At 39.0% G+C, this 19,224-nt stretch overlaps 1 long non-coding RNA gene across 1 annotated transcript in view; it reads right to left on the reverse strand.

Moving 5' to 3' along the window:
* The window catches only part of LOC106537997 (uncharacterized), a 219,125-nt gene that overhangs the window by 50,431 nt on the left and 149,470 nt on the right, over positions 1-19,224 (reverse strand). The window contains exon 4 of the long non-coding RNA XR_015696925.1: positions 13,234-13,406. This is a non-coding gene — a long non-coding RNA (uncharacterized LOC106537997). The remainder of the gene's footprint in view (positions 1-13,233; positions 13,407-19,224) is intronic.

Raw genomic sequence — 19,224 nt, forward strand, 5'->3', positions numbered from 1 at the left:
TATCTTTTAGCACAAACTGGCTTATGTTGGTTCCCAACATGGACCCAGGATAATGTGCCTAGACTTCATCTTTCTTTACTCACCAAAGCATGAATGAAACTTTGCTCCTGCTTCTGTTTCTGGAGCACTCCAGTGTTAAAATTAAATCCTTCTGTAGACTGGGAACTTGGGAGTTCCATGCATGCACCTTATGTTGGAAGACTCCTTTGTTCCTTACATGGATTGGAGCAAATGCTGCTCCTTAGGATACCCTAATTTGAGCAGTGGCTTTCTCTTAGGGATGGGTATATGGAAATAAGGAGCTGCTATACAAAGGGGGGCTTTGAAAAGCCCAGTGCATGAGCAGTGGCGTCTGTGCTGCCTTTTTGCATCCCTTGTCCTCCCCTCCCCCCCCAATTTCTTTAAAGGCTTGGCTGGCCCAGTGCCTTGAGATGTGTACACATCCATATGTGTTAACTGATAGCATGGACGCGCAATGAGCTTGCTGCCATGGCTTTAGGCGAGCATTATAAGCCGAATACATATTTTAAAAATTCTGTGAATTATAACATAAACAGTAAATGACACGATATTGGCACTGTGTGGCCCAAACCCAAGCTTTCTTTTTTCCGCAGACATTTATCTATATAGATACCTATATCTAAAAACTAAATCAAATAATACCCATTTGGTTTTCCAGTTCACTGCAGGTTTTGTGCCTTGACAACCCCACTGTGAACTTAGTAAGACTTGTGGGTTTTTAAAATCTTGATGTAATTTAACATATATAACCTTTTTGTCTATTAGAGGATTTAAAAAATAAAATAAAATCCCCTTTTAAATAGTCCTGCCAAAACATTTTTATGAAGAATTTCCTTTGGTTGTGGAGAAACCAGATATAAATTTCTTCCCAGAGAATTACTAAGACTTTCAATGCTTTTATTTTCTTTCAATGATTGTAAATATTTGAATATTTATTAGATTAGAGCAGTTCTTCTCATCTGAGCCAAATGTTACCTGTGTGCAATGTTTCCTCTTTTCTTACTATTTCATGTAAGATTTTTTTTGTATAGCAGCAGAAATTTCTCTAAACTTCTTTTTGTAAAATTGAACTTGTTAAATACTGTAGGTTCCCCTTTTCTTTGTAATTAATGCACTCTACTGTTTCATAATGCTGTAACTTGTAGAAATGTTGTATATTTATTTTCTGCTTATTTAAGTTCTTGTAAAGTCTTTTTTTTCTTTAAAATTTACTTAGCATATATGAAAATAGTGATTGATCAGTTTAGAGCACTGTCTACTAGTTTGAGATACTTGGCGCTATTTTAGATATTAACCCCCTTATTTTCTCTCATTGCTCTTGCTTCCTTCTCTGTCTTGTTACAGCGTTTAAGTATAAAGTGCAAGCAGAGAGTACAATTCCATTGTGTCATTAGGAAAGCCCCATACTCAAGGTTTGAAACATTTGTATACATTCTTGTGGGGACTGATGGTGGTTTTCAAAGAATTTTTACTAAAGCAGCAAGCAGTGAATTAGCCTTCAAAAATGATAGACATGAACCAAGGACTTGCATGGGCACGTTGTGTTCAGTCAGAATTCAGATGACCCCCAGCAACTTGCCACAAAAATCAATGTTTCTGGAAAATTCATGAAATATCAGATGACAACCTTGTTGGTGCTTCCTGTTTCTTTCTTGAATTGTGCTAATATTAAGGGCTGTTAATACTGCATCCCTTGACCTCAGTTTATGTAGCACAGGATATGGCTGTTACCTCATGATCAAGAAGTACCTACAATTTATTCAAGAACTATTAAATTTTGAGTAGAGTGAAATTTTGCACCACTAGTTATTGTATGACAGACCTCGTCATCAGGTACAAACATCAACGTAGCACTGATCTTGTACTGATTAATCACTAATTTGTTTAATAGAACCCAGCATATGTAGCATTTTTATTGCAGTTTCCCTGGCTTACTTGTGTTTTGCACTGATGAAAATTTGACAGGGTAATTGCCACTTTACTTGTGCAATACTGCTGTAAATAACTGCAGATCTTTTTTTAAGATGCAATCCTTTATGTTCTTAATAATTTTATATGAATAAAACTTTTCAACTACTATTGTGTACTTTTTAAATTTATTTATCAGGAGTTTTCTACACCGATTTGCTTACATGTATAGTTGCACTACATAAATCTCCATGCAGTTTGATGTCAACATCTCAAAACCATACCTGTAACATACCACATTTTTCAGACTAAGATGCACAAGGAGTATAAGACGCACCATGATTTTGAAGAGGTAAATTAAAAGAAAAAAGTTTTAGCCCTCCCCGGTCCCCAGGAGCACTCTGCAGGCCTCCCAATCCTCTGCATGAGTGAAAAATGGGGCAGGCAGAGATTTTGGAAGGCCTGCAAAGTGCTCCTGGGGGCCAGGGAGGGCAAAAACGCGATGGGTGGGGTGTTTGGGAGGCAAAAAAAATGGGGCGTGCAGAGGGTTTGGGAGACCTGTAGAGTGCTCCTGGGGGCTGGGGAGGGCAAAACACCCATGTTTTTGAAAAACAGGGCCGCTTTCACTTGTTTTTGCCCTCCCCAGCCCCCAGGAGCACTTTGCAGGCCTCCCAAACCCTCTGCATGCCCATTTTTGCAAAAAATGGGATGTGCAGGGTGGGTTTTGGAAGGGTAAAAATGGCTGTATTCGATGTATACACACCCAGATTTTAACCCTCTTTTTTTGGGGGGGGGGAGGTCTTATACTGAAAAATATGGTAATCCATGAGGCAGCAAAATGAGCAGGGGAGTTAAAACAAGTCTCAATCTGAGAAAAGGATTATGTTTTTTTTAAACAAAGGTAGGAAAAAGTGAATTAAAAACGTAAGATATTTGCTTTTTGTATGGTACCAGATCTCTTTGAGGGAAGATTTTCTAAAATCCAGAAATGTCTTCCTTTTGGGCAAATAGGTAACAAACAAGTTAGTACAAATTAGTTAAGTGACGTTTCTTTACAAAAGGAATACTTCAGCAAACAGCTACAGGGAATATTGTTTTATACCCCACCTTCAGAAGCTTACATTTCTCCCTGTTTTCTCCACATTTTAACCTCAATGAATAAATGGAATATGTATATTTAGAATGTTTTTGATTAGTAGGAAACAAGTAGTAGGGATTGCTACTATGAGCTACCTGGAGGGAGATATGCACCACAGAGCTAAATTGGGAAACAAAATAATCAACAAGGAAACCATTTTGGAACATCAACAAACTGCTAATAGCTTTAATATGACTCACATGTTGACTATTTGTTATTTTTTAGTTTAATATATTCTTAAACTCTCCTTTCTAATGCAAAGGGTAAAATCTGTTTAGTAATTTGTTGCTCTTTCATTTTTTGGAATTGGGTCCTGAGGTAGGAATTGCCTTATCCCTGCTGGCATTTAAGAAGGACCTTTTAAGATGGCTCTCCTTTGCCATACTTTTGGATCTTAATTTTTACAGTAATTTTGTTACCATATTTTGCAGCCTGGGTTCATTTTTTTCATAGTAGTAGTAGTAGTATGCTTTTAAACATTTTTATTGATATGTCATGCAGAGTTGTGGCATGGGGTGAATAGAAATAGCATAAAATGAATTATTAAAAGATATACGGCGAGGGTAAAAATAATGTATGCAATTTTTTGTTGGCAGAAGATTCTTGAGATATGTCTTCAAAGTACTTAAAAATTCAGCTTCAAATATTCTAATGCAATTCTAAACAGATTTCAAAATTAAGAGAAATAGTTGCATCCATAATAAATTTAAGTTTAAAGAGAGGGACCATTGGTGTCACTAGTAGAGCACCATACTTTCTGCTATATGGAAAGATGAACTGTGATTCAGTGAGCATGCTGTTGTATTGGCACTGTAAGAGTAGAAGGCAACACATACCTAATTTCAGAGCAGTGCAATTCTTTCCATTTGGACTGCTTCCTGTACAACACTTTTCTTTGAAGAACTTTCTGGACTAACTTCTTGTTTCAGACACTCAAAATAGTTTCTAGACCAAAGTAGAAAGTCACTATTTTTCACATGCCTTTTGGTAAGATCAAATTATGATTCAGAAATGGGCCAGAGTATGCTAATACATCACTTTTCTACACTTACTGAATCTGTGGAATGATGGTAACTACTTGGAATGCTCCAAGATATTAGGAAAAGAGATGCTGGAAGAATCAATTAGTATAAATTGTAAATGTCCAGCCAAATATTTTGTGGATAAAATCTTATTTGCTCTTGGTTGGAGATTGATAAAATATACTGAGATGAGAGGGATCCTATCTTACGTTATATAGATTTTTAAAGCCTGTAGATGTCAGGGAAATTATCAGAGTTCCCTCCATTATTTGCATTGGATCTCTATCTGACCTAGCTGGGGAAAGTGGCCAAGAAGACTGCAATCAATGTTGCTTTGTGGGAATTGGAGACTCCAGCATCAGGGAAAAGACCTGCTGATTTCCCTGATTCTCAACAAATCAAGCCTGAATCCAATGGAAATGAGAAAATATTGTATCTTCAATCTTTTCCCCTTGCAGAAGGTTAGTAGGAACATATTTATAGTTATAGAGAGCTTTGGAGAAGCAGATTATCAGGACCTGGAAGTCTGGATTCTCATTGTTAAGTCTTTACCTACAAAAGGTAAATTCAGAGATGTAAGTTTTAATACCAAGAATTAGTAGTGTTTTGAGACGAGTTAGGAACCCTTCAACCCTCTTTTAGTAATTCATTAAAATGGTCTCTTTGAAGCTTTGAAATTTCTTTCTCAGATTGTTTGCATGACAAACTAAGATAATGCTATTAGATAAATCTGTAATAGGATCCTCAATTTGCTGAATGCCCTTACTTCTTTCTTGGCTTCAAACTCTTACAAATGACCATCGGTGAGACTTGCGTTAAGGAAAGACAACTATTCTTGTCCTAGATATTTGATGCTCTACTTCAGGTCAGATAGGAGATGCAATAAAAGTGCTAACCTTGTCTGTAAGACGGATGAGAAGAAACAGGTTCAGATTCAAGCTGAACAATGCAAAATGACTTTAATGTTAACTAAGAAGATTCTAAGACTGCTATTTTCTAATCTGAAAGAGATTGCCGTTCCTAGGTTTACAATCTAGGAATTCTCTGAGACTCAGTTCTTTTGCTAGAAGAGGAGGTAAAGGACATGACCAGGAGGGCTTTATCCCAGATTTGGCCAGTGTGCAAGTTCTAGACTTATCTAGAAGAGAATATGCTGAGAACTTGCTTATGACTTTATCAACTCTTGCTTAAATGATTCCAATTCACTCTTCAGTTTATAATGGAGTCCTTGAAGATTTGGAAACTTCAATTGGTCCAAAATACAACAGCCTGCATGCTTAGTGGCCAGTCTCTATATTGCCATATTATACCACTGTTGTGAGAGCAAGGTCAACACATCTATATTATCTGAGTGACAAAAAAATGAACCAATGAATCTCTGGATCCTCTACAGGGGTGTCAATCTTGTGTCATCACAGCAGCATCACGTATCGCGACCTTCCCTCCACTAAATTGGGCGTGGGTGTGGGAAGCGCGCAAAGCATCTGGCCCACGTGCTGGGAGTCTGACACCCCTGCTCTAGTGTCCATTCATGTCCTCGGTAAATCAACTTGGACACAAGCAAAGATATTATCAATCCTTCTAAAATTGAAGAACATTATTGGATATTCATATCCAAAGCCTGCTGCCCTAAAAAGTCTATTTAATCCAGTCATTGCTCGAAGGTAAATATGTGCTGCTGCTGAATTTCTAGATGTGGACACACTGATAAACAGTCTGCCTTTCCAAGCAGCTGCATTTTGATGGGGAAACAGAAAGTGATAAGGTTTCAATCAGCTTGTGCATGCTGTGCTGAATCAGCAGGCTGCCTGAATTCTGGCACTATGCCTTCATTGAAGGGCCTCCATGGCTCCCTTACCCCTTGTGCAACCTGCCAGGCAGCCCTGCTTCAGATCCCAAGGGTGAAAATATGGCCAGGTGAAAGCATGAGCCTGGATATTTTAACTCAAAAAGATAATTTATAATGATGCAAAGTTATTTCAGCACATCTGAAGGGGAAAATGGCTATTTCTGCATAGAATTCATAACCAAACTTAAAATGTGCTTAGTATTGAGCATGCACTCTGGATCAGCTGTCTACCAGTAATTAAAAGTAAATGGAGGGTGTTTATGCATGAGACTTTTACAGGTAATGTAATATGCAAATATGTGGACAACATCCTATTTAGCTGGAAGTCTTGGGGGAAAAATCCATTGGGTCAACATTGGACTTGACAGGTTCTACTTTTTAAGACATTTCAAATTAATAAGACTCCTAAACCTAAGATCATCCCAGAGAAATCAGGGCTGGATCCACCAAGACCATTTGTAGAAATTGGATTTCCATGGTCTGACACTACAGTGACATTTTGAAAAGGAGACAATATCTGATCTAGTCATGGAACTCATCTTCTCAATAATAATGTTGATAAGGCACCAAAAAGCCTCCCTCCAATGGACTCTCCCTCTTCATATTAGCTTTAATTTTTGCATGAGTTGCTTGAAGTTGTACAAGGCATTATGGAACATGTTACCATTCATGGTATCATGCTCCCTATAAAGAGGGTCAGGCCAGCCCATCCAATTCAGGATTCATCCAGTGATCTCTGTAATCACTTGATCAGTTTTAGATGTTAGCTAAATTAGCACATTCCCCACCCCCATTAATTCCAAATTGGATATAGGAGGAGGAAGGATGATCATTACCAGTGTAACTTGTAAATTACATATCCTGATTCAATTCTCTTTTTTTGCTGTAGACTTTAGACCTAGTGAGAAGCAGACAGAAGGAATCATATTCAGAGGGGGTTCATTTAACTTTCCTCACTTAAAAAGGCAAAAAAACCTATGCAAAATCATCTTAGCATACTTGAATTTCAGAGGAAAGCTTGATTATACACTGTGCTGTGTTCCATCTAAGCTGCCCGTGGCTCCTTAAAGAGTATCATAAAACACTTTAGCTGAGGTGCAATGTAATAGGGCAGCCCCTCCTGATGAGGGCCATATATACAGCCATCTATTCTTTGGACAGTTGTAATAACAGCATTTGTATTCCATTAAGCCCTGTCAAGAGTGATTTCATGACCCAGCACTGCTACAGTTAGCTACAACAGTCACAACAGCTGTGGTGCAGAGTGGAGCTGTCTTTCCAAGCCCAGAGCAACTCATATCCCACAGGTGCTAAGGAAACAGCAGCAGTAACTGTTTATACAATCCAGGAGCTCTCATTACATTTCAGATGCTATGGTACCAATAAATAGACCTCTCTCTACTGTGCAGGCAAAAAACAATTTCAACCAGTGTTTCTCAAACTTGGCAATTTTAAGATATGTGGATTTCAATTCCAGCTAAAAGTGAGATCCTGAATATGAGACTTGCAGATCCTGAATCTGATACCCAAAGGAGGATCTGCTGACATGCAGATACTTCTAACTACATATATCTATTAAAGGATCAACTTAGCTAGATGCCAGTCTACAACCTTTAACAAAGCATTTTTGGTTGTGGGTTCACATTTATGCAAGAGTAATAGCTCTGGAGGCACTGATATATTTTTGGGGGGAAAAGGTAAACATTTATTTCATGTTATAGGCATTGTAACTGCTGCACTTTTTATAGTGATGAGAAATTTGTGGATTCCACCATTGGAATTACTAGCATTAAGCTGAACCACATTTAATCATACTTAAAATAACCTAGGCCAAATTTAGGCCTTAATTCATTAAGACCTATGTGCAAATTACTCATACTGGCTTTGGCCCAGTCATTTCCTTGAGTCTACATAAGTATGCTTAAATTTGCAACTAGCCAAAGTTTTTAAAGTTTAAGTTTCTACCCTCACTGTTGTTTTCCAATTCTTCTGGACTGAAAAGCAGATTATAATTTTCAAATAAATAAAATTATAAATGTGAGTAGATATAAATTGTGGAAACAGAACTGGTCTCTTTTCAGCATCCACCCAAAACCTCAAAATGTCCCTCTCTTAAAATTCTTAAGTGCAGACAGTATTTAAGTTTGCCATATGAAATAATTATTGGCTACCACTTCATCACAGAAACAAGTGAGTTAAGCCACATGATTTCCAGAAAAGTGTTATGAATTATATCTTCACAAGCTCTTGGCCTGGGATCCTTCATAATGTTTGGCATAGGATCAATTTAAGGATCAAGTCAGTGCACAGCCGAAGGATCCACAGCAGAAACCTGAAAAGAGTACACACCCTCTCCAAGAACTGCACAGTGTGAAAATGCTTTGGTGTGAAGGAGAAGCAAAGGAAAAGTTCCAATACAGGAATTTCAAAATTGATGGGTCTTTGGTTATTCCATTAAAGAGCTTCTTAGAATTACATATGGCTTGCATGCACCATCAGACACTTTCTTAGCATCCCTCAATTACTGATTGAATTATGTATTAGATTTTTTTTTATTTAAAAAATAATAATAATATAAATCTTCTAATTTTATTTTATTTTCAAACCCGATCATATCCCAAATTTAAAATGAATATGATTCCAATTCTACTTTTATGGAACATCACTACATGACCATACTTTCCTAAAAGATTATAATAAAAAGTTGCTACTTTTATCCTAGTTAGTTTCTTGCTCCAACTAAATGGCAGCATTTCACTGACCTTGGCTAAAGTTAAACAAGGACAGTTCAAATAAGTAAATAACATCCTGAAGGAAGGCAATAGCAACCAGTTTCATATTGTTCCAAGAAAACAACAGAGACCACCTACCAGAAGTTACAGTTGACGTGAAGAGGATTTTGTTATATCTTTGTGGCAGTATAACTAATAACTACTATATAATTTAACACATTTGTTATCCAAACAGTCAAGATAACCAACCCACTTTACTGTCGTGGAATCCTTGATATAAAATCATGGGTGTCAAACTTGTTGCGTCACATTGTCATGTGATATTTCGCGATGTTTTTTCCCTTCGTGGAGCTGGGGTGGGTATGGCCTATGTGTGACACATCCAGCCTGGGGGCCACCAGTTTGACACCCCTGAATTATAGATGTATAACAATCCAAGAACAATTAAGCAGAATCCATGCCTTTTATCTTCTTTGTGCTGTGTTTTCTTTTTATGCTAATAAGATCTATTTTTAAATACAAAGCATAAGTTCTATTTTGTTTTCGCCTATGTGGTGAGGGACTGATAGCTTATAAAGCACAGTTCGCTATAACGTCTGTGCAGCTGCAGAAAGTGCAGGTTTTGATAGTAATGGAAAGGTAGGATTGAAATTTGCAAGAACTTCTAAAGAGGAAAAACAACTTTTCAGCACAGTGTGCCCAGCCCAAAGCCCCTTTCCACCAAGAAAGGCCCCTGTGATCCCTCCCACCCACCCGCCTGCCTGAATGAGCCTGGCTGAGGGCAGTCCCCAGCACTTCATCAGGAGAGGTCAGGAGGGGAAGGGTAGCTTGCCCTTGTGTTTGTTCCTATTATAAAGCTATATTTAAACAAGAGCAAGAGAATTTCTTCTGGATTTGTTAACAGCAGGAGCAACTCTGTTGTACTGTTAAAACTCTAGGATTGCTAATCTGTTCTCTAAATTTATCATAAAGAGATACTGCCAGTCTTTAAAATCCTCCTTCCTTAACACAGAAAAGCTAAGCTGTCTGCAGATTCAGCTACTTTTCATTTATTCGGTATAATCGTATTTATATAATGAAGTAGATATTTGTGGGTGCCTATCTTATACTGTTTGCCACTGTATTTGAGACAATTGCTACACAGCAATATGCACTATAACGAGAAGTTAAAAACAACATTAAAATAATGTATTGGTGTAAAAAGACCGAAGGATTTTATATTAATTCAATAAAGCATTCTAAATAAGTTCTTTTAAGCAATACTGGTAGTCCTCGACTTACAATCGCAACTGGGACCAGAATTTCCATAGCTAAGCAAGATGGTTGTTAAGTGAGTCATGCCCATTTTTACAGCCTTTTTGTGTTGGTTACTAAACGAATCACTGCAGTTGTTAAGTGAATCACATGGTCGTTAAGAAAATCTGCCTTCCACGAATGATTTTGCTTGTCAGAAGCCAGCTGGAGAGGTCGCACATGGGGAGCATGTTATCCTGAGATGTTGGAACTGACATAAGGGCAAGGATTGATTGTAAGTCACGTTTAATGCCATTGTAACTTTGAATGGTCACTAAATCACAAGGTTGTAAATCAAGGACTGTCTGCATAAGCATTCATTTTGGATAATCTGAACCTCACAGATGTTTAAGCAGTGCTGAAAAAGCCAACCATCTACTTGCAGAAACACAATGCTAAATTTACTCCATCAGTAATTCATACATTAAGAGGTAACTGTTTTATGCAGTATTTTTGAATTGTCCACAAACATCATAGTGCTTCTCGTGCCACTAGCTAGCACTTATTGAACTCCAACATTAAAAAAAAAACTCCTCAACACTTATTTAAAAATAACTATTCTTTATCGGTCACAGCTTTTGCACAAATCTTTAATTGAAATGTAAAATCTCCAAAGTGTAAGAAAACCATAATGAAGTCTAGGAAAGGGTAGGCAGTATTTATATTTATTTATTAAATGTATTGGCTGCCCATCATACGTCTTTGATTCTGGGTGGCTTACAATGGTTAAAAAGAATAAAACAATGCAAAACCTGTATGCAATATGAATAAAATACTATAAAAATTCAAATTCTCAACTGTAACTAAAAGATGGGGAGGGAGGGAGTAGGAGGGGGGAGGGGGAGATGGGATCTATTATTACCCTATCAACCACCTCCAATGCAAAGCTCCCCAAGCTAACTGGAGAGCAAAGTCTTTAAGCTCTTGTAGAAGGTCAGGAGGATTGGAGCCAAGCTCACTCCAGGTGGCTTTGAGATGTTCCAAAGGGCAGGAGCAGAGAAGGCTCTTCTCCTGGATCCTGCCAGCCAGAACACCCTGGCCAATGAGGCCCACAGCATGCTGACTCTGCCAGCTGGATGGGGTAGGCCAATCTCTTTGGGATGAGACAGTCCCTCTACTAATCTTGGATCCAGGACACGAAGTGCGATAATTATCACATCTTGAATTGCACCCAGAGGCAAAATGGCAGCCAGTAAAGCTCACAGAGCAGCGGTGTTTCATGGGCCACTCTCGAAACCTAAAAGCTGCTGGTGTAACTTTGCTCTGCACCAGTTGTAGTTTCCAAATGCTCTTCAAGGATAGCCCCTTGTAGAGTGTGTTGCAATAGTCCCGTGATAGCAAACCTATGACACATATGCCACAGGTGGCACGCAGAGCCCTCTCTGAGAGCACATGAGCCACCGCCTGGCTCAGCTCCATCGTGTATGCATGTGCACCTCCTGCTGGTCAGCTGATTTTCGGGTCTCTGCCATGCACGCAGGAGACACACATGCATGCACGGGGGGAGCCTGGGGAGAAGTGCGGAGGGGGAGCGCTGCCCTTCCTGCCCCATTTTTGGTCCCAGGAGGCTTCTGGGAGGCTTGCTAGGACCAAAATGGGCCATGAAGTGGTGGTCATGGGGAGCATGGGGAGGTCATGTGCATATGTGCAGTGGTGGTTGTGTTGCACGTGCATTGCATTATGGGGTTGGCACGCACATGGATGCTTTTGGCACGTGAGGATAAAAAAGTTAGCCATCACTGCAATAGTCCAAATGTGTGATGACTAGGGCTTGAATGACTGAGTGCAGGGACTATGGATCCAGGAAAGACCACAACTTTCTGTAATAGTTGGTAGACAGTAGTTGATGATTGGAGTTGAATTTCCTGATATTACTTAGATATTTTAATTAATTGATTTCCTACTTTGGAAATTAACATTTTGCAGATTTTAAATTTAAATAAATACATAACATTCTTGATGCCCCCCCCAATGGACTTTGGCATTGACAACCGAAGAGAATACTATGACCAAAATTTGTTTCCCTTTGCCCCTAGTAATAGGGCACTGACATTGTTCAATCAAGGGGGCGTTTGTAAATCACCATGAGAAGCATTTCAGTACATTTGCATACAAGCTATTAAAATGATAAAAACGTTACCCAGTTCTGTTTGAATAACTGTCTCCTGGCTTAACCCCCTTCAAGTTCTATCTTGCCATGAGCAGTTCCATTCTTTCCTTCAAGAGGAAGAAAACTATTTTGTTCACTCCTGTGTTTCATGTTTAGCTTGAGGTAAAGGCTTAAATTCTCCAGTTCATTTCTTGTCTAATAGTAAAAAACCCTCAGTCCTTTAGTGCTAATTAGGGGAGTTGAATTGACGTTCATTTCTAGTGTGCAGGAATTGGCTGCCATATTACAGATCCCCAAAGGCAAATCCAAATAATACTTGGCTCTGAATTTGGAGTGGTTGAGCAGGAGGATCCAATATATGATAGCCACCTGTCACAAAATAGAAGCAAATAATGGCTCTTAAGTGCCAGAGAGGATGGGCAGAAGAATGCGGCTGGCACCAGTAGAAAGCAACCCAATTCTTGGGGAGGACAGGAAATCATCAGCGTTTGGCTGTGCACAGTTATTTGAAACAGAAAAGACTTAACCATTTTCACATGAGTGCACAATCATATTCCAAAAGAAAAAAAAGAAAACCTGGTAGAATTTCTCACATGTGCATAAAAGGACAAAATGTCCACAATTGCTTCCAACTTGAATTAAGGAAAAGGGGATATCTCTGCTTGAATCCCGAATAAGCATGTGTGATTCGGCACTGAGCAAAAATGATATATTTTGGACTAAAGGGAACATGAAATTTAATTAGGATTGTATTGCAGCATCAGGTAATAGGATATTTCTGAGGCAACATTATATATTCTTCAACAAGAGCAAGGCTTGTCTCCCTCTTAGGGTAACCAAAATAGGTCATGCTCAGTAAATATTCTACATCTTAGTATATCGTATAATTTACCTGAATATCTTATATAAAATGCTTTGATATATCTATGCATATATTGCCAGAATCTGAAAGACTCTTGGTGATTTACAACTTAAAAAAAAAAAAGAATTCAAGCTAAAAGCACAAAAACAATAGAAAATAATGTATAATAATTCCATTATTAATAATATTAACCAGCATGAGGTGTTATCAACTTTCAGAAGCCTTGTTGACAATATCAGAAATATCCCCAATCTTACTTCAAGGGAAGGCTATTCCATATAGCAGGGGACATTCATACCGTGATGGCGCAGTGGTTAGAATGCAGTATTGCAGGCTAATTCTGCCGACCTCCAGCAGTTCGATCCTGACCAGCTCAAGGTTGACTCAGCTTTCCATTCTTCCGAGGTTGGTAAAAGTAGGACCCAGATTGTTGGGGGCGATATTCTGACCCTGTAAACCGCTTAGAGAGGGCTGTAAAGGAATATGAAATGGTATATAAGTCTAAGTGCTGTTGCTATTGCCATCATTAAAAACCCTGTCACACAGCCCCACTGGACTCATCCCACATGGACTGGTAAGAGGTCACAGCCCCATCTGAGCTGAGCCTTCTTCAGGTAGAGGATGGGTCACCTCTATCTGAAGAAAGGAATCCCACAGATGCCAAGGACTCGAGCTATTAAAGGTTTTAAAGATCAAAGACAACATTCAGAATTGTATCATAGCATTTACATAGCAAATAAGGCATTTGCAATGTGGGTGTTACTCCTCTTACAATAGGTTTCGTCCCTTAGAACACAGGCAGACCCCAAGTTATAATAAGAATTACAGCTTTTGAGGACTTCAAACGTACATATTGCCAAAGTAGCCTATTTGGCGGTTGGAGGCTGGTGATGAGGACATGAGTTATAGAGGGGAAATGTATGCAAGTTATCACAGCAATATACCCCAATCCACACCATTTTTAAATTATTTGCTGCTGTTATTATATACAGCTTTCCTGACAAAACATTAATTAATAAAACTCCTTAAAACATTAACTTCATTATATCAGTGTGTATTAAGGCAAGGTGGCACAACAGTTGGCCTTTTGAATTAGGACTGGAGTGACTACTTAGACTTAAATCCCCACCGGGGCCAACTATACAATACATAAAATAAGCATTGTGCCACTGCCCTTCTGGCTTTTATGTTTCCCCGTTCTGTCACACAAATACACAATAGCCTGATCCAAATCAGGGCCACTTCAAAGGAAAGCATCCTCTTTCCCGCCAGCCTCTTTGTTTATAAACATTCCAACAGCGTCCTGGCACAGGCCAAGAATTATTTTAAAAAAGTAGGAAACCCACTTGTGCCAGTAATCGTTTTTGAAAAAGAGCTGAGCTCATGCAGGTGACAGTGGGGGCAGTGGGTGTTTTATAAGCAGAGCTTGCTAGCAGCTCCTCATCTAGAAAGATGTACTTACATTAGAGCAGTGGTTCCCAAACTTGGCAACTTTAAGACTTGTGGACTTCAACTCTCAGAATTCTCCAGCCAGCAGAGCTGGAGAATTCTGGATGGAATAATGGAATTATTATTAACCAAAGTTGCCAAGTTTGGGAACCACTGCATTAGAGCAGTGTTCCTCCACCTTGGCCAATTAAAGATATGTGAACTTCAACTCCCAGAATTCCCCGGCAAAAGTGTTGGCTGTTTCAAATTCGCACGTTACTTAATCTGGCCAAGAGGGAGAAGCCCTGCCTTGGAGGAAATGAAAGGTGAAAAGTAGCTGCATGATACACATTTTACATACCAGGTAGTTTACATGTACAGGTAGTCCTCGACTTACAACAATTTATTTAGTGACCATTCATAAGCACTGAAAAAGGTGACTTGTGACCATTTTTTCCACACTTACGACCATTGCAACATCCCCATGGTTACGTGATCAAATCATGGCCACTGACTCATATTTATGACGGTTACAGTGTCCCAGGGTCATGTGATCACCTTTTGCAATCTTCTGACAAGGCAAAGTCACGGGGGAAGCTTAATTTCATTCCACAACTGTGTTACTAATTTAACAACTGCAGCGATTCACTTAACAACTGTTTCGCTTAGCAACAGAAATGTTGGGCTCAATTGTGGTCGTAAGTCGAGAGCTACCTAATAAGTTTTGCTGGGCCGACAGTCTGTTTTCTCAGCCTAACTTATCCCACAGGATCATTTTTTGCAGTACACATACCACCTTGGAGGCGAGCAAGAAACCTCATCAGAAAAGAGAGAAAGCTCCATTCCCTTCTTGGAGGCCCCTTTCACTGAGAGAGGCCCCTGCACTGACTCCCTCCTTCCCTCCTGCTTGAATGGGTCTGGCTGCAGGCAAATTCCCAGCACTCCAAGAAGGGTCACAAGGGGAAGGGCAGCTTGCCCTTGCCTTTGTTCTTATTACTGGGCTACATTTAAACAAACATTTATTCTGGGTTTATGGAGAGCAGCAAGAGTAACTCTGATGATGCTTTACACAAAAAAAAACCCCGAAGTAATAAATTATTCTCTGGAATAGCAACTTGTAAGTCTGCCCTTTCCTTTTCTCTCCTTTCCTCTTAACCCAGCAAAGACCTTCTCTGAGCATTAGATTAATTAGATTGGCTAAACTGAGTGGTGGTGTGGGGTGCTTGGAGTGGGATATTCCATGTGCTATTTGTGTTATCTACGTGGCTTCTTCCATTATTTCCAACTCAGTAGCAAGTTGGAAAGAAAGAGGTGTGGGATGCCTATTGCTCCATTAGTCAATTCATAAACAGGATAACTCTCCAAAAACAGAACAGGATCGAATTTGGTGTGTTGGAAACAGTCAACAAAAGAAATTTGGGGTTCCAAAAATTTTGATTTGATCCAGCTTGTAGCTGTGGAGAAAAATACTTCAGGAAAAAGAACTCTCCCTTTCTTAGTCAAGTGGCCCAGTCTGGAATGTACCCAGACCACCTGCAATCCTCTGTGCACATATACCCACAAACACATATAGTTGCAATGTAGAGCAGAAACACGCCCACACCTAAAGATAACTCAAAAATAAAATAAAGATGCCTCCGCTGGCTATTTCTGGTAAAAGGGCCTGGAAGGAATTCCAGAAGCCATGCTCTGCATACTTTCTCTATCTTATTTTGGTGGTGGTATATTTTTCAGGAGCATCAATGATGCTCCCTGCTGGAGCATAAGGATAATTAAAGAACTGTCTCCTGTTCTTTTGAGTAAAATATTTACAAGACTTTCACATTTTACTATTGTTTGTGATACAGAAGTACAAAGCAGCCTTTCCCAACTGAATGTTTTTTTTAGAAGTGTTAGACTACACAATCCAGAATTCCACTTAAGCCTTCATAAGGTCCAGGAAATGATGGCACAGAATGAGTCAGAGAATGAGGAAAACAAGCAGAAACAGGGTAGCTATTCTTCCCCACCCCCTCCTCACTCCAACAGTTGAAATGGTAGCCATGCAACATTGTCTGCATTTATAATACAGCACTTAACAACTACTTATTCAGTGACTAAACCTACAACAGTTCCAGCCATCACAACAAGCATTACTGAGTGCAATGCACCTATGTCCTGTAAACATAGCTACAGTATGTGATCTCATTAATACTGTACTTTTTGCAATGCTTTGAATATTTTAGATTTTAAGATGCCTGGGCTTCAATTCCCAGAATTTCTCACTCAACATGCTGGGGTATTCTGGAGTTGAAGTCCACATGCCTTAAAGTTGCTAAAAATGAAAAAAACATTGCTTTAAAGAATTGGCCATGAATCTTAGGATCATGTAACTCAGAGAAGAGAGAGTACTCACAATTACCCCAATAACATTTTGATTAAAACTGTCCATCTTACCCTGTATTGCCATAATTAGAGAGTTCCTTATACAGGGAGTCCTCAATGTACGACCACAATTAAGCCCCAAAGTTCGGTTGTTAAGTAAGACATTTGTTAACTGAATTTTGTCCCATTTCATGACTTTTCTTGCTACAGTTGTTAAGTCAATCACTGAAGTTATTAAGTTAGTAACATGGATGTGAAGTGAATTTGGGTTCCTCATTGCCTTTGCTTTTCAGAAGATCACAAAAGGTGGTCACATGACCCCGAAATACTGCTTCCATCATAAATATGAGTTAATTGCCAAGTGTCTGAATTTTGATCACGTGGGGATGCTGCAACAATCATAAATCACTTTTTTCAGTGCCATCGTAACTTTGAATTGTCACTAAATAAACTATTGCAAGTGAAGGATTACCTGTATGCTGGAGCCTTAACTGGCTCTGCCAATTATGTTATATGAATGTAGCCTATGTGTCTATTTGAATGCATGTCTGTGAATGTGGCCATGAGTAGGAATTATAGTGAGATCCTATACCTCTACATATACATCAGTGGTGAGATTCAAAAAATTTTTACTACCGGTTCCATGGGTGTGCCTTGGTGGGCATGGCAGGGGAAGGATACTGTAAAAACTCCATTCCCTCCCCACTCCAGGTTACTGCAAAATCCCCATCAGCTGGGGCTTGGGAGGCAGGGAATAGATGGGGGCGGGGCCAGTCAGAGCTGGTATTTACCGGTTCTCTGAACTACTCAAAATTTCCACTACCGATTCTTCAGAACTGGTCAGAACCTGCTGAATACCATCTTCGATGTACATTATTAATCCCACCCATTAATTAATCAGATCACCAGCATTTCTAGGCAGAAGGCAGTCTACAAACTATATGTACAGAACATCCCTACATCTGGTATTTTCTCATTAAAATACTGTCATGCAAAAAACAAAATAAACCTTCTATAAATAAAGATCATATTGCTTTGCAACTGTCTGTCTGATCTCCTTAACTACAATACTTTTCTTTCCTGCATGTGGAATACCGCTAACATATGGCCGGGAGTTAGAAGAACAGACACAACTGGGAACTGTTCTTCTTGTATTGGGAGGAGCCCAGAATGATTGACTCCCTGCAGAAGCTAGGGAGAGAGAAAGTAATATTTTAGTGAAACCAACATTCCATCAATCCCTATTCCAATTTCAGCTCTATCTGCATGCAAGCCTCAAACTCAGAGTACAGGTCTGGATAGAAATGGTAAGTAATCATATACTGGTAATATCATTTTACACAGCAGCTCCATTCATTTGGTAGGCATTTCACTAGTAATATTGTATATAATTTCTGTTTTAAACACTGTCTGTCTGTCAATTATCTATCTATCTATCTATCTATCTATCTATCTATCTATCTATCTATCTATCTATCTATCTATCTATCTATCATCTATCATCTATCTATCATCTATCTTTCCGTCATCTATCAGCACTGAAAGAATGAGTTTCATTAGTTAATTTTTAGCTGCACCGGAGAGATTAGTCAATTAGCTCTAAAACTAGTTGCAAGTAAACAAAAAGGAGCAAAACAAGACATAGTTTCATTTTTCACCTCAAAAACAAAGAAAACCACCCCCGTTTTCTACTTAGTAACTCCCAAGAGTGCTCCTATAAACAGCTGTGATTTAAACAGCCGTGAGTCTATGACCTCTGTCACATTTTCGTCTGCCCCATTGTGTCTACCTTCGAGTGCCTCAGACCCCATTGTGTTTGATTTCCCCCTCAATAGTTTCACTGGTTTCTGGAAAATCTCTGGAGAAGAGTGAAAATAAACCAATAAGTAAAAATAGCTCCAAATCTAATATTTTTCTTTAAGATCATAGGAAACTCTTCCCCAAAACATTTATCCAAATAAAAATGTGTGTGATGCTCACCCAATATAAAATATAAATTAGATGGTACCATGGGAGGATGGCGGCCTGTTTTTGTACCAGCCTACTAATGATTTTTACAAAGGCAACATAAGGCTTAGCAGGCATTTGTGACTTTTGTTTTAAATTCAAACACTGAATCAACCCACAAAGTAGCTTATATGTGAAGAATCCTGATTTACACGCAGTATAAAATAATCAGTTTGAAGACATTCATGTGTTATCCAAGAAATTCCTATGATATTGTAAGGCTTGGCAGCATTAACTTCCACAGAACCAGCGGAGGGGGCAGAGAAAGGAACTTGGCAAAGGCTAATTAAGGGACTTAATAGACTTAATGGACAAGATATTTCTGCATTCCTGCTTTACAATTTAATAACTGTGACTGTATCTATGATTGGGTGACTTAAGACCAAGATACACAGCCCATCAAATTATATGGTACCGTCCTTGACTGAAAGATAGGATTTTCAACTGGAGCTGCATGTCTCTTAATTGTTTTGTTAAGTGTTGTGTTCAA

The sequence above is a fragment of the Thamnophis sirtalis genome, unplaced genomic scaffold, assembly GCF_051295495.1.
Source record: "Thamnophis sirtalis isolate CommonGarterSnake01/CBP01778 unplaced genomic scaffold, rThaSir2_p1.2 scaffold_6, whole genome shotgun sequence".
NCBI lineage: Eukaryota > Metazoa > Chordata > Lepidosauria > Squamata > Natricidae > Thamnophis > Thamnophis sirtalis.